Source organism: Mastomys coucha, unplaced genomic scaffold (assembly GCF_008632895.1).
Source record: "Mastomys coucha isolate ucsf_1 unplaced genomic scaffold, UCSF_Mcou_1 pScaffold20, whole genome shotgun sequence".
NCBI classification, from domain to species: domain Eukaryota; kingdom Metazoa; phylum Chordata; class Mammalia; order Rodentia; family Muridae; genus Mastomys; species Mastomys coucha.
Window position 1 is genome coordinate 45,760,522 of NW_022196903.1, and position 10,663 is coordinate 45,771,184.

General features: G+C 43.6%; 1 long non-coding RNA gene across 1 annotated transcript; it reads left to right on the top strand.

Annotated features, from left to right (window-relative positions):
• The first annotated feature begins 1,495 nt into the window (after positions 1-1,495).
• LOC116098112 lies at positions 1,496-6,748 on the top strand. Its single transcript, XR_004121709.1, has 2 exons — positions 1,496-1,950; positions 6,596-6,748. It is a non-coding gene; the product is annotated as an uncharacterized LOC116098112 (long non-coding RNA).
• The last annotated feature ends 3,915 nt before the right edge of the window (positions 6,749-10,663 follow it).

The window sequence follows — 10,663 nt, forward strand, 5'->3', positions numbered from 1 at the left end:
TCCATAACGATCATGTGGAGGCCAGGTGTCAGTGACTTCCAGTGGGTTGTGGTGACATTCTGTTTTATTGAGAAGTCCAGCAAGCAGGTCAGGCTGAACTCTTGTGAAATTGCCAAGTCTATATTTGCCCTTCCTCTTTTTGAGTTTAGCTTGTCCTCATTCCTGTGGGCTCTTTTCTTTCCTCAAGTTTTTTTTTCTGGCAATATAAGGCTCCAAACAAGAAATACAAATGCTCCCCATTAAGTTGAAGCAAAGAAAAAAAATGTCATATTCAAAATAACCACCCTTGAGAGCTCTCTAGATATTGCCTCATGTATAGATAATCTCATGTTTAGTTAAGGGGTGTAATCAGTTAAAAACTGTGATAAATTAACTTCCATAAGTTTTAATGTAGACAAGAGAAATATCTAGATAAACACCTATATTGCTTGTGTTCTCTAGGGAATCAAAATTAATATGGCTTCTCCCTGTGGAATAGCTTGGTTCCCTTGGAAGTCCTGGGGCCTTTAACAGAAGCTTAAGTCAAAATTATATATCTAATCTATATCTAATCCATATCTAATCCATATCTGATCTATATCTAATCTATACCTATCTAATCTATCTAATCTATCTATCTATCTATCTATCTATCTATCTATCTATCTATCTATCTATCTATCCATCCAAGTGCACAGCAGGCAGGTAGCAAACAATTTCCAGAAGAGAAATCACACTGCATTTGGTTTGGCCATCAGTGGTCCCATATATTAGCAACATCGTTCACACATAACTCTGTTTCAGTGGCTGATATTAAGAAAAATTGTTGCTTGTAGTATGATGCACAGGGCTGTCAAATTCACACAGGCATGCCCTTTGATCTAAAAATGATTGTTTTTATTACATCAATTCAGCAGTGTAAAGTTCATAAATTTGTGTTAGGAATATGAGGCCAGCATTACATCATGAAAGGAAAGTGGAACCCTGCTGCTGGGGAAATGTAAGCCCATCTTCAAAAATCGATGTCAGGAGTCAGCGAAAATTTTCTAGAAATCAATGTAGGATATTGCTCCTGTTTTGAAAAGGTGAGCTCACCACAGGGGTCTTTTTCAATATTTGTGTAGAGGTGAATGCCTATACTTCGAGGTCACACAGAGCCTTAACTGTCCAAGAGTGTCCAAGTGTGACACTCTTAGAAAAAAATAGTCATTTTAGATCTAGCAGGTGAACTCTGAGGCCTTTCTGAGTAGGAAAGGTTTCTCTCAATAAGAGAACTGATTAGAGCTCCCCCAAACAGAATGATGCGTACCCTCATTAACCTAACACCCTCATTACCCCTTAGAAGAAGCTTGAAAAAGAACCAAATGAAATGGCTGAACCAAAAGCAATCATTTTGCTGTAAGAAAAAACCCAAGTAGAATTTCTCAACAGCCATCTCAGAAGTCACCAGGAACAGGTATTGTGGATATACTTTGAGGGCTGAGGGAGTCAGATGAAATAAATCTGGAGCAGAGAAGGTCAGATGAGTGGGAACAATTGCACAGCACTTAGCGTCACTATTGTGAGGTCTTGCGGAATGTTGCTATTTCCTTTACAGGTTCCAGGAAGATGTTGACAAAGGTGTCCTTGCTCTGCCTCGTACAGCAGTGTAGGGTCCTTCCTCCCTGGGCCCTCTTCCTCTTCTTTTTCTCCATTGTTGAGTGGAGGCTAGGCACAAGGGGGAGAGTCTTTTCCAGCATACTGGAGTTGCTCTTAGTAGAGGCTAAATTTTAAAATGTAAGGTAGGAAGGGGAGGAATCTACAGCACAACTGTAGTGTTCTTGGCAAAAGGAACAGCAACAAGACCTACTTCAGCAAACCAGGATTCTTTTCCCAAAGACCTGTGGCCTGTCGGGCATTCTCAGTCACTTCAGAGTGGAAGGACCATGGTGGAGCCTGGCATGACAAGCCTGCCCGTCTTACCCAGCCATGGTATGTGCATCCTTCCTTTTGTTGATCTATTTATTTGTGTATGTTCCCACGCATGTGCATAGGCATACATAACCGTAGATGGATCATAGTGCCTGTGAGGACACATTTCTGGAGTTGATTCTCTCTATTCACCATGAGGGTTCTAGGACTGAAGTCAGGCCATCAGGCAAATGCCTTAACCAGCTGATCCATCTTGACAGTTCCTTCATGGCTATCTCCTAAAGGTGTTTTCTCATGGCCATGGCTGGTGTGTTTCCTATTTTGCATGCCCTGGCTCAAATCCATCCTGTGCATATCTGTTGAGTCCTCCTGAAAAAATAGTCCTCATTCTTGATTCCTTCCTGTCACAATGGGACAGATGAAGGGATACTGCACATGGACTCAAAGCCTTTGTGGACTTGAAGTCTTGTCTAGATTAAATGGGGATCCAGCTCACTTGCTGCTTAGATTCTGCCTTCAAGCTGCTGACATGTCTCATAAGAGTCAGGCTCAGGTCCTGGAGAGAAAAACTGAAGCTAAGAAGTTATCTTCTAGTTGTCTTCTAATACATGTGCCATGTACACACGTTACATTCATCTTGGCTAGAAGAAGTCGGGGCTGCTTTGATTAGATGATCCTGAAAGGAGCCCGAGAACTGGGAATCCCTTCTGAGCTTTAGAGATGATGGACACATATATAACAACATGTCCCAGAGTGCGCAAATGTTCACATTGCCAACCTCCTTTTATTTCAGTTTGAAAGTGATTAAAGGTATTTAACTGAACCAGAACACCTAGAGTCAGTGCTGCTTTTATTACGGCAGCAATGAAATCTATCCCATTGGGAAGCTAGGCACATAAGAGAAGAATCTGAGGCATTTCCATTAGCCAATTTTCTTTTTCTCCTCCACAAAAAAATTTCCATACATAAACAAAATAGCACAAATGCATCAGAAAAATGCAATCAAAAGAGCAAAAGACCTTATTGTGCAAAAGTAGGCCTCTCTGGTTTAACGACTGAACAGAGATTACAAGGCAGCCTTCTCTGGAAAAAGACCAGAAACTTATTTCTTCCAATAGTTGGTATCACATTTTTGAAAACTTATTTCTTCCAATAGTTGGTATCACATTTTTGAAAACCACAAGAACTCTGCTCACTTACAGGCTGGGAAAATGCTCTGTCCAGCTGAACCTACTTCCATTGGTACCCCTTCCTGTCAGTGCAACTGGCTTTCCCCCTGACATTTTAGCAGCCTAAATATTAAAGTACTTTATGGTGTCCATGGCCAAAGAGAGCAGAAGCATTCAGATCCAGCTTGCCATGGTTCTATGCAGAGAGAGGATAGGAGGGAGTTGGATGAGAAACAGGGAGAAGCATTCTTTGGCCCCGTGAAGGGTTTGTATATGACAGCCCCATTCTGTTTAATGGTTATCCAGGAATGCAGACTGTCTTAGTCAGGGTTTCTATTCCTGCACAAACATCATGATCAAGAAGCAAGTTGGGGAGGAAAGGGTTTATTTAGCTTACTTCTGTATTGCTGTTGGTCACCAGAGGAAGTCAGAACTGGAACTCAAGCAGGTCGGGAAGCAGGAGCTGACGCAGAGGCCATCGAGAGATGTTCCTTGCTGGCTTGCTTCCCCTGGCTTGCTCAGCCTGCTCTCTTATAGAACCCAAGACTTCCAGCCCAGGGATGGCACCACCCACAAGGGGCCCTACCCCCTTGATCACTAATTGAAAAAATGCCCCACAGCTGGATCTCATGGAGGCACTTCCCCAACTGAAGTTCCCTTCTCCGTGATAACTCCAGCCTGTGTCAAGTTGACACACAAAACCAGCCAGTATAATTGACCCCTTGTCAACTTGATACACAAACACATCACTATTAAGCTCAACCCTTACTTATTCATCCCCAAGATCTAAAGTCCCACAGTCTTTACATATTAAAAGTTCAATCCATTTAAAATGTCCAATATCTTTTAAAATTCAAGGTCTCTTAACTGTGGGCTCCACTAAAATACTTTCTTCCTTCAAAAGGGAAAAATATCAGGGCACAGTCACAATCAAAAGCAAAATCAATGTCTGGGATCCAACTCACGATCTTCTGGGATCCTCTCAGGGCTTTGGTCACTTCTCCAGCTCTGTCCTTTGTAGCACACATCTTGTCTTCTAGGCTCCAGATGCCTGCATTCCACTGCTGCTTCTGTCCTTGGTGGTCATTCATGGTACTGGCATCTCTAAAACACTGCTTTCTTCTACTGTAACTAGGCTTCACCAATAGCCTCTCATAGGCTCTCTCAACTCCTTTGCATGACCCCTTCAGTTGTGGGCCATCAATTGCAACTGAGGCTGCACCTTCACCAATGGCTACCCATGGCCTCCCACTGTGCTGAGCCTCAGCTGCTCTTCATGACCCCTTCATGCCTTCAAAACCAGTACCACCTGGGTGACTCTTACACATTACCAAGTTCTGCTGCAGCACAGGCTATCTCTGGAACACAGCCTCGCTGTGCGCTCAGAAAACACTTCCCAGAAGATGTCACCTCAGTGATAGTGGTCTCTTCTTAATCACCACTAATTTCTTAGCTCCAGCTAACCAACATCAATAGTCCCAGTAATGCAAAGATCTGGCTTTAGTAGTTCTGGTATCTTGTTAATCACAGCTGATACTTCAGCCCCAGCTAACCAAAACCACAGAATCTTCACAATCAAAACAGCATAGCCCTGATAAGAGTCTTATCTTCCCTCTGAAATTTCACAAGCCAGGTCTCCATTTCTGCACTGTTCTCAACATGGTCTTCCAAGCTCCCACAGAGTTCTTAACAACCAGTGGCTCTTCTAGCTCAAAGTTCCAAAGTCCTTCCACAATCCTCCCCAAAACATGGTCAGGTTGTCACAGGAATACCCCACTATGCTGGTATCAATTTGTCTTAGTCAGGGTTTCTATTCCTGCATAAACATCATGACCAAGAAGCAAGTTGGGGAGGAAAGGGTTTGTTTAGCTTACTTCCATATTGCTGTTGATTACCAGAGGAAGTCAGGACTGGAACTCAAGCAGGTCAGGAAGCAGGAGCTGACGCAGAGGCCATCGAGAGATGTTCCTTGCTGGCTTGCTTCCCCTGGCTTGCTCAGCCTGCTCTCTTATAGAACCCAAGACTTCCAGCCCAGGGATAGCACCACCCACAAGGGGCCCTACCCCCTTGATCACTAATTGAGAAAATGCCCTACAGCTGGATCTCATGGAGGCACTTTCCCAACTGAAGCTCCCTTCTCTGTGATAATTCCAGCCTGTGTCAAGTTGACACACAAAACCAGCCAGTACACAGACCACACCTGATTGTTCCCAGTGCCCCTTGTGGTGGCATCAAAAACAACACTGTATATCAGTTTCTTCTACCTCTTGACCTTTACTGAAACCTGCCCCTCCACTTAAACATGAAGACTCTTCTCTCACTAAGAGGACAATGGATCTCCTAAATGAAACAAACAAACAAACAAACAAACAAACAAACAAACAAACCTGCAGATGCAAATTCAGCTTCAGAGGAGCATATTCAAGTGAGAGGGTGAGTAATGGACTAGGGAAAACTCCAGCCCAGAACCATTTGTTATTACCACTTTCTGTGTTGAAGGCACTGGGATCTTTAGACCTTAAAGGATGATGAGCAATTTCAGTGTGGGTGTTTCTCTACAACAGTGCCAAAATCATTGGTGCTTCCCCAAGAGATACTCTAACTAATCTGTTTAAGTGGGATGGGGAATTCTCACTTGTTGGGAGTAACCAGGGGGAGATGAAAAGGAAGGTCAGTGATGAGTGTGGGTAGGGGTGAAGAGGGAGGGACTTGAGTGACATAATCCTTTGGGTTCTCTGACTTTTTCCTTATGTCATACACACTCACTCAGACATGGTATTTATCCTACTAAAGCCTCTGATCTGATAAAGTCCTTCACCCAGAAATCCATCACAACCCTAAATTGCCACAGGGTGAAGCCACCTAAAGATATCCACCAAGGATCTCTGGGCCAGGCACTCTGCTGAAATGTCCTGTGCTGTCCACCCACCTTCTCACCAAGCCACTGAGCTTGTCACGTCACCTGGGTGTGGATGCACAGGACCCTTAGTTGTCTTCAGTGGTTCTTAGTTTGACTATTCTGTTCTTTGTCATAATGTTCTCTCCATCACTTTTGCTCCACCAAAGGCCCAGTAAGCAGAAACAGTGAGGGAATAAGGAAGGTGAAAGCGATTGCCCACTGGCCTGTGGAAATGGCTGAAAGAGGCTTCCTGGAAAGAGGCATTGTCATAGCACGAGTGGAACTTGTTTGGTGACCATAGAAACCATCTTTCCTCAAAAGGTGGAGATCCCTGAGGTGCTGGGGTAGGAGTCCCTGAGTAAGAGCATTCTGTCTGGATTCCTCATATCTTAGCCCATGATGTAAAAACTAAAAACAGTGAGACTAGATGTTCACCATCTGCTTCCACTGTCGACCAACATAACCAAACGGAGACTTTGCCCTTTCTCTCTATTGTGCTGGTTCTTAAGGCAGGATGCAACACCTTACTTTGATTTTTAAGGCTCAAGAGTACTCAGTAACTGTAAGTGACCTCACCTGGTCACTCTGCTCCTTCTTACTATGTGCTTCTGCTTGCTGCCCCAATTTGCTGACATAGATTTGCATCTAGGATGGGAAGTCCATGAAGAAGACATAGCATGGGAATTGTGACAGAAGGAACAAAAGAGCTCCCCATCTCAAGACCTTCCAGCACCATTTAAGTCAGAGGTTATGATAATATGTAATAAACAACAAAATGATAACCTGCAAATGTGAACCAGGATTCATCGGTCAAGGTTTAAGGATGGATGTCAGAGTATTGCCTGTGGACCCTGGAGTCCTGGAGCTAGCGATGGCAGCCTTGATGAAGGAGAAGGGAAACCTTTTCCACAGGGTGACTAGGAGGGATTGCCACTGAGTGGATAAACTACAAGAATGGGAGTCAAGGAAAGCTCATGTAATAACATTGAATCCCAGGGATGAAGACCATGGGCTAAATTATCAAAAGGCCTTTTGCTGATAATGTAGGGCAGAACTTCTATCTTCAAGTCACTGAAGCTCTCTGAGACTTCATCTGGAAAACATGGACCATCAACATGCCTTCCTCAGGAGGTAAGAAGGTACATGGACAGTACATGCTTTTTTTTTTTTTTGTAGCATGGTGACATTTTAGCATAGGCCACAATGCTAAAATGACTCAGTGACTATTTTCTGACAGTCTAGGAGTTGGTTAGCCTGGCCTGGTTACCTTTTCCAGTGGAAAGAAGGCAACACACAAAACTTGTGGTTTCTGTGATGAGAACTTCCTAGTCTAGAGGTCTGGGGGCATAGAAGGGAGCCAGGATGTCTGCAGGAGGTTGAGGGAGCTGCTCCACAGCTCACCTCAGCAAACTAAAGAGGAGCATTTCCTAACAAAAGTTCAACAGCAGATACTCCCCCCCTGCCCCCACAGCAGCCAGGTGCTCACAGAAACTACATTACTTGTGATGTTTTGGAAGTCAGATAACACTGTATAAGAGCCCATTTGGAGGAGTTGTTTACACCTATAAGACTATTGTTATGATTTGGAAGGGGAGTACCCTGAAAGACTCATATATCACATTCCTGGTCCCTAGTGTAACAGTGGTCACAGGTAGAGCTATAGGGTTGTATCCTGGTTATTCTATTGATAGTCTTTTAATTTGATTGGAAGATCTGGAAACTTAAGCGATGGGGTGTAGTTGAAAAGAGAGGGTCCTGAGACAGTCTCCTTGAGGATAGCCTCTTGACTCTGGCCACTTGACCTTCATCCCCTCTTCCTGACCAGCACGGGAAAAGCAGCTCTGCTCCAGTGCACACTCCATACTGAAATCTTTGCCTCCCAAAGCAAGGACCATGTCACCAAGATCAAGTGACCATGAACTGAAATATCTGAAACCATGAGCCAGAAGAAAACCTTTTCCCCACTTTAAGTTGTTTCTCTCCTCTGGTATTTTGTCACAGTGCCAGAAAGCTAACTAACACAATTGTTCATTTAGGTTTTTATTTTATTTTATTTTATTTTATTTATTTTTTTGTTTTGTTTTGTTTTTTGAGACAAGGTTTCTCTGTATAGTCCTGGTTGTCCTGGAACTCTGTAGACCAGGCTGGCCTGGAACTCAGAAATCTGCCTGTCTCTGCCCCCCAAGTGCTGGGATTAAAGGTGTGTGCCACCACTGCCTGGCTCCATTTAGGTTTTTAATTGTAACCAAAAAGGTAAATATTAAATCTATAATTTTTTTAAAAAAGTTTTAACATGTGAATGTCCTAGAGCTAATAAGAATTTGGTACATGGATAACCTCTGAATGAGGTTAAGTAATCTCACACTATCTTTTTTGTCCACTTGAATTGATGCATATTCACTATTATATGTATATTTTCCCTTTTCTTGTGTGTGTACAGAATTATCACAGAATGATACACATTATATCACTACAGTTTGTAGCTCTGGGGAAGACAGGGCAAAAAGAAAGTGGACTTTTTTCTTTGTAGAAAACATATTTTTGTTTCTGTGTACAGGGTTCAGTTTTTCAATAAGGAATTATAAGAGGAACCACTTCACAGAGAAGCATGGGAGACTGGTTATAGCCAGAAGGTCCAGGTCTAGCTACCCTGCTGTGTGTGGGTTACAGATGTGGAAATTTAGGAACAGAAACTACGGTATTGTTTGCTTTCTTTGTTTCTAGACTCAGGTAGCTTTGGGTCAGTAGATGTCAATTCCTTTGGGAAGGTGAGCCAGCACTATGCAGACTCACCTTAGAATGTCTCTGCCCAGCATATTCGGCCAGTTCCCTTAGACCTTTGGATCTCCTTGCTTCTATTACTTACTGGCCAAGCTGTCAGAAACATGAACAAGGGAGGAGTCACAGTCTACAATATCTGCTGAGGAGATTTCAGGTGTATACAAGGATAGGGATATGGCACAGTTACTTAGCATCAATGTGACGGCTGGGATAGAGTTTTGAGTAAATTCAGATCCTAAGAACACACAGGCTTCTTTCTCCTCTAAGAGGCTACAGAAGTGCAGCCACAGAGGTGGGAGCAGTTTGTAAACAGAGACCACCAAACAGATGCAAGTGCTAGCTTGGGGAATGAAAGGGGAGAAGGTCTGGCCCCTATAAAGGATCACCTCCCCCACCCCTGTGAACATCAAAGGATGGACAAGGAAGGCGGGGGCAGAAGGACAACGGTAGAGCTTGGAATGTTGGCTTTTCCTCAAAGGTACTTCCTCTTTGTTGGGAATCAAATCCAGAGACGCCAATGATAATGACTCTCATTTTATAGTCGTTTTATTATTCAAGGTTGGCTCGGTACAGTTCCCCTCAAAGGCATATGGATGAAGATGAAAAGTGCCAAGCTAATATCTTAAAGGAGGCAAGTTCTGTAACCAAGTTCTTCATGAACAGATGCAGTGCTGACTTATTTGCACGTCTCAGCCTCCAGCAGGCCAGGGTAGCAAGAATCCAGTCTGCTCCTTGTGGGGACTGATGGAAGGACACAGGAAAAAGGGACATTCTCCTGTATGCATTTTTAGCAAACACATCAGCCTGGAGTAGTTCCAGGAAAGACACCAAATTCAACTGCCTTTATAAGCACCATCCCAAGGGCATGGTTGACTTTAGTAGAGAGGAAAAACCATGATGGTACATAGTATTGCCAATGTATGGCTAATGTTCTTTCAGGATCATGGTTATGAATTTAATTCCCAGGATAGTTCAGTAGCCTGGCTTGTCACTGTGTCAGTCTTGAAGCTGCACCTGTGTAAAAGCAATTTGTTCAAAAGGAGTTTAAAAGACTCTGTGGTTTCTTTTACTGAGTTCTACAAAACGAAAACACTGAGTCAGTATATCATTTTCTCTCTTTAATCTTTCCAGTACTGTTAGAATTGACCAGCTCACCTCACCACACTTATGTTTCTCTATCCCTAAAACTTGTCTGTAGGGTCAACAAGATGATTCAATGAGTAAATGCTTGCCTCATAAGCATAAAGAGCTAAGCTCAGATAACCCGCACCTCAGATAACAAGAGCTGAGTGTAGCAGTACATACCTGTGACACCAGCATGAGGTGCTGGAACAGGCAGGGCCTTGAGAGCTCACTGGCCAGCCAAGTCTGCCTAAAACAGCAAGCTTCAGGTTCAATGAAGAGACTCTGTCTCAAAGAATAGGATGGAAAATGATAGAAATATCTGAATTCAACCTCAGGCCTCCTGTGGGCATGGGTGGGCAAAGGCACCTGCACACACATGCATAACACACACACACACACACACACATGCATGCACGCGCACACATACATGCATGCACGCACGCACATGTGCATCAAGTGAGAGCTCAAGCACAGCCAGGATCCCTTGCTTACTTATTGCCCATTGCTATTGTGTGCTACACAGACAGAGAAAAAGCTTTCAAAGCCTTAAATATTTACTGTCTAGCTTGCTGATGATCTCTGGCCCGAGGTAGCAGAGGAAAACAGAAGGAAGTCTCAAAATGAATGCCAGTTTCTCACTTCTGCAGAGACAAAGAGTCCTATTACCTAGAGTCAGGCAGTCTCCATGGTAATACACCATTCCTGATACACACATATAGGGAATGTGGAAAGGATATGAAGACTGGAGGCAGGTCTTTTCCTCACTGGCTCTGTGACCACATATGAGTCCCTCAGCCTC